At 41.6% G+C, this 5,951-nt stretch overlaps 1 pseudogene; it reads left to right on the top strand.

Moving 5' to 3' along the window:
- Positions 1-1,302: 1,302 nt before the first annotated feature.
- On the top strand, positions 1,303-1,480 carry LOC144495418 (U2 spliceosomal RNA; annotated as a pseudogene).
- The last annotated feature ends 4,471 nt before the right edge of the window (positions 1,481-5,951 follow it).

Genomic DNA, 5,951 nt, shown 5'->3' with positions numbered 1-5,951 from the left:
TTATTGGGCGGTTTTCATTTCCATTTTAAAATTGAATGTGCTTTTCCATTGCCAGAGTTGTTGGGTAAAAAAAATGTTAGGAGCTTGTTGGATCAATATACAAAATGAAGGAAAATATTGTTTTCCCAAATTTCAATCCAGTTCATCTACAATCTTAACACCTACATGTGTTGTTAATTACAATGTATTGTATCATATCTTGTCTTAGAAATTGCCCTAGGCCCAGCCACCTTCAGCTGATTCATCAATAACCTTCCTTCCTTCATAAAGTTCAAAGTGCAGATGTTCACTGATGACTGCACAACGTTCAGCACCATTCACGATCCCTCAGATATTGAAGCAGTCCATGGCAAATAGAGCAAGACCTAGAGAATAAACAGACTTGGGTCGACAAGTGGCAAGTAACATTCACACCTCACAAGTGCCAGGCATTGGCCACCTCCAACAGGGGAGAATCTAACCATCACCCCTTGACTTTCAATGGCATTGTCATTGCTGAATCCCCCACCATCAATATCCTGGGGGTTACCATTTACCAGAAGTTGAACTGGACTAGCCATATAAATACTGTGGCTGCAAGGGCAAGTCAGAGGTTAGGAATCATGTAGTGGGTAATTCACCTGTCCACCATCTACAAGGCACAAGTCAGGAGTGTGATGGAATACTTTCCACTTGCCTGGATAGATGCAGCTCCAACTACACTAAAGAAGCTCGACACCATCTAGGACAAAGCAGCCCACTTGATTGGCACTGCATCCACAAACATTCATTGCCTCTACCACCAACATACAGTGTCCATAATGTGTAGCATCTAAAAGATGCACTGCAGGCACTCACCAAAGCTCCTTAGGCAGCACCTTCCAAGCCCATGACCACCACAACCTAGGAGGACAAGGACAGCAGACAAAAAGGAAAACTACCACCTGTAAGCTCCCCTCCAAGCCATTCACCAACCTGACTTGGAAATATATTGCTATTACTTCACTGTCACTGGGTCGAAATCCTAGAACTCCCTCCCTAACAGCATTTTGGGTATACATACCCCAGCACCATGGACTGCAGCATTTCAAGAAGGCCGCTCCCCACCACCTTTTCAAGAACAATTAGTGATGGACAATAAATACTGGCTTGGCCAGCGACGGCCGCAGCCCAGGAATTAATAATAATACAAAGTTGATAATCATGAACTCTGGTTTTGTGATATCAGGAGAGAAAGTTAATACTTAGTCACTTTCTTGTTTGAAAATTCCACTTTGTACTATTCTCAATTTTCTCACTGCAACTTTGTAGTGCACCAAGAACAAAGCTTCTCGGCCTTTTGGCTAAGATCAAGTGTAGTATCGGATCTGCACTTGGTTGAGGTCATGAGGTTACGCTGAGGCTTCATATGTTTCATATGAAGCAATTTTTAAAAGCGGCATCTTGGCCTTTTGGCTAAGATGCAAATGAGCTCAAGTCTTGGAGGAGGATCCTCCCCCTTCTCCAATCAGCTTGACTCATGTAGATCAGGCCCAGGACAGGGTGGTTTAGTCGCCCGCCCTGTCTTGTCAGCCTGGATCGGAAATGTCTCAACTTGTTGAGACTCTGAATTGGAGTTGATTTGATTGAATTGGAAAAGTATTTTAAAAAAAAGAACAAAGGAACAGAGCTAGTTTCAGAGAAGATAAGTACAGGCCTTCCAGTTTGACTTAATATTGAAGTGTGACTTTGAGCAAGAGTGCTGGGATTTGGGTGAGTGAGAGAATCATACTCTCCTTCTAAAAATCTAATTTTGTTTGTATTTGACATCTAACATCTAATTGATATTTAATGTTTAAATTCTAAATTTAAACAATAAATCCGAGAGTTGAAGTTAATTAATTAAGGAAACTAGCCAAAACTCTTTTTTCTGTACCTAGGTCTGAACTAAGTCTTTAGTTTCAGAGCATATAAATACAGGCCTGTCGGAGCAACTTTGAGAGCTGGGAGTTGGCTGAGTGAGGGAGTTAGCTAAAGGAGTGAGGGAGTTAGCTGAAGGAGTGTTCCTTTGCTTTTTCTAATTTTCCACCCTGAAGGAATTGGTTCTTACTCGACTACAGGGAAGAAGTTAGCTGTTTGATGAGTATCTGATAAGTGGTTAAGGTCTATTTCATTCTTAAAGTTTAATGTACATAGAACATAGAACATAGAACAGTACAGCACAGAACAGGCCCTTCGGCTCACAATGTTGTGCCGAGCTTTATCTGAAACCAAGATCAAGCTATCCCACTCCCTATCATCCTGGTGTGCTCCATGTGCCTATCCAATAACCGCTTAAATGTTCCTAAAGTTTCTGACTCCACTATCACTGCAGGCAGTCCATTCCACATCCCAACCACTCTCTGCATAAAGAACCTACCTCTGATATCCTTCCTATATCTCCCACCATGAACCCTATAGTTATGCCCCCTTGTAATAGCTCCATCCACCCGAGGAAATAGTCTTTGAACGTTCACTCTATCTATCCCCTTCATCATTTTATGAACCTCTATTAAGTCTCCCCTCAGCCTCCTCCGCTCCAGAGAGAACAGCCCTAGCTCCCTCAACCTTTCCTCATAAGACCAACCCTTCAAACCAGGCAGCATCCTGGTAAATCTCCTCTGCACTCTTTCCAGCGCTTCCACATCCTTCTTATAGTGAGGTGACCAGAACTGCACACAATATTCCAAATGTGGTCTCACCAAGGTCCTGTACAGTTGCAGCATAACCCCTAATGTAGTATATAAACTGTGGTAAGGTTAATAAAATATATTAAAAGGAAAACAAGTAATTGAATAAAATAGTAAGTAATTAATGAAAATGTATTAAGAATGCCAGGACAGGTGATTTGAGAGCTTCAGAATGCCAGTGTGATCCAAGGCAAGTACACCTACAGTAAGTGTTTGCAGCTAAAGGAGTTTTGGCTCACAGTCATTGAGCTGGAGGCCAAGATGCAGACACTGTGATGCATCAGAGAGCGGGAAGTTACCTGGATGCTTTGTACCAGGAGGTTGACACATCCCTTAGGGTCTTCTGATTTGGTCAGTGGTGAAGGACAGGGGGCTGTGACTGTGAGTGAGGCAGATAAGGAGCTCTAGAGGGCAAGAGTGCAGGAGTGTCAGACTCTGCAATTGTCCAACAGTTTATGGTTCTTTCAGCTTGTTTGGATGAGGGTGGGGGCTGCAGGGTGGATGAGCTGATTAACCATGGCACCGTGATACAGGAAGCCATTCATGTGGGGAGAGCAAGAAGGAATGTAGTGGTAGTTGGGGACAGTATAGTGAGGGGAATTTTTTATTTATTTTTATTCATTCGTGGGACATGGGAGTCGCTGGCTGGCCAGCATTTATTGTCCATCCCAAGTTGCCCTTGGAGGGCAGATGAGAGTCAACCACATTGCTGTGGCTCTGGAATCACATGTAGGCCAGACCAGGTAAGGACGGCAGATTTCCTATCCTAAAGGACATTAGTGAACCAGATGGGTTTTCTGACAATTGACAATGGTCTCATGGTCATCAGTAGATTTTTAATTCCTGATATTTTTTATTGAATTCAACTTCCATGATCTGCCATGGCAGGATTCGAACACATGTCCCCAGAACATTAGCTGAGTCCCTGGATTAGTAGTCTGGCGATAATACCACTAGGCCATCGCTTCCCACTGTTCTCCGCAGCAAAGAGCGAGAGTCTGGTAATCAGTGTTGCCTGCCCACTGCCAGGGTTTGAGACATCTACTCAGGGCTGGAGAGGAACTTGGAGTGGGGGGAGGAGGAGGATTCAATCGTTATGGTCCACATAGGTACCAACGACATATGTAGGGCAAGGAAAGAGATTCTACATACAGTGTGAGGAGCTAGATACAAAATTAAGAAGCAGAGCAGCAAAAATAATTTCTGGATTGTATCCAACCTAAAGAAAAAGCATTTAATTGCACAGTATGGATGGCAAGTCAGAATATTGGACAGAATATAAAAAAGCAGCAACTGAAAGATTCATAAAGGGGGAAAATTAGAGTACAAGAGACAGCGTGCTAGAAATATAAAATCAGATAGGAAGAGTTTCAGTAGATATCTTAAAAAGAGAAGAGTTGACAAAGTGAGCATTCATCCTATGGAAAGTGAGTTAGGAAATTAATGATGCAAAATAAGATGATGGCAGATGAATTGTACCCATTTTTTGCATCAATTTGCATATAGGAACCATCCCAGAAGTAGCTAGAAATCAGGAAATGGAAGGGGGGGAGGAATTCAGGAAAAATACAATCACCAGGGAAATGGTACTGAGCAAATTGTTGGAGCTCTGGACTGACAAGTCCTCGGTCCCAGAGCGTTAAAAGAAATGGCTAGTGAGATAGTGAATGTGTTGGTTTTAATTTTCCAAAATTCCCTACGTTTGGGGATAGTTCCATTAAATTGGAAAATAGTGAATGTAACACCTTTATTCAAAAAATTGAGAGAGACAGAAGGCAGGAAAGTATAGGTCAGTTAGCTTAACATCTGTCATAATGAACATCTTAGAAGCTATTATTAAAGATGTTATAGGAGGGCACCTAAACAATTCAAGGTAATCAGGCAGAGTTAATAAGGTTTTACGTGAAGGAAATCATGTTTAACCAATTTATTGGAGGTTTTTGAAGAAATAACGTGCTGTGCTGTGGATAAATGGGAGATGTTGGATGTACTGTGTTTAGATTTCCAGAAAGCATTTGATAAAGTGCCACATCAAAGCTTAACATGGAAAATTAAAGCTCATGGTATAGGGGGTAACATATTGGCATGCATCGAAGATTGATTAACTAACAGGAAACAAAGTAGGCATACATATGTCCTTTTTCTGACTGGCAAGTTGTAATGAGTGGTGGGCCACAGGGATCAGTGCTGTTGCTTCAACTGTGTACAATGTATGTAAACGATTTGAATGAAGGGACCAAAGTAATGGTTGCTAACTTTATTGATGGTGCAAAGATAGGTAGGAAAGTAAGTTGTGAAGAGGACATAAGGCTAAAAAGGGATATAGATAGGTTAAGTGAGCAGGCAAAAATGTGACAAATGGAGTATAATGTGGGCGTGTGAAATTGTCCATTTTGGCAGGGAGAATTAAAAAAGTAGTACATTATCTAAATGGTGAGCGATTGCAGAGTTCTTGAGATGAAAGGGATCTAGGCATCCAAGTGCATGAATTGCAAAAGGTTAGTATGCAGGTACAGCAAGTAATCAGGAAAGCTAATAGGATGTTACTGTTTATTGAATACAAAACTACAGAGGTTCTGCTGCAATTGTACAGAGCACTTCTGAGACCACATCTGGAGTATTGTGTACAGTACTGGTCTTATTTGAGGAAGGATGTAAATGTTTTGGAAGCAGTTTGGAGAAAGTTTACAAGACTAATACCTGGAATGAGAGGGTTGCCTTATGAGGAAAGGTTGAACAGGCTGGACTTGTATCCACTGGAGTTTAGAAGGATGAAAGGTGACTTGATTGAAACATATACGTTCCTGAGGGGTCTTGACAAGGTGGATGTGGAAATAATGTTTCCTCTTGTGGGGAAACCTAGAACTAGGGCTCACTGTTTAAAAATAAGGGATCACCCATTCAAGGTGGAGATGTGGAGGATTTCTTTTTTCTCTCAGAGGGTAGTGAGTCTTTGGAACTCTCTTCTTCAAAAGGCATTCGAAGAAGAATCTTCAAATATTTTTCAGGCAGAGTCAGAAAGATTCTTGATAAGCAAGGGAGTGAAAAATTATTGGGAGTAGGTGGGAATGAAGTTCAGATGGCAATCCGATGAGCTGTAAACTTACTGAATGGTAGAACAGTCTTGAGGGGCTGAGTGGCCTACTCCTGCTGCTAATTCATATGTTTGCATGCACCTTCTGATGGAAATAAATTACTCAGCTGAGTTAATATGCACAAAACATAACTGCTACAGCTTGAAGTTGGATCACTTAATATTATTTC

Source organism: Mustelus asterias, chromosome 6 (assembly GCF_964213995.1).
Source record: "Mustelus asterias chromosome 6, sMusAst1.hap1.1, whole genome shotgun sequence".
In the NCBI taxonomy this organism is placed as follows: Eukaryota; Metazoa; Chordata; class Chondrichthyes; order Carcharhiniformes; family Triakidae; genus Mustelus; species Mustelus asterias.
Note: the sequence above shows the minus strand (reverse complement) of the source record. Positions and strands in the feature narration are given on the sequence as shown.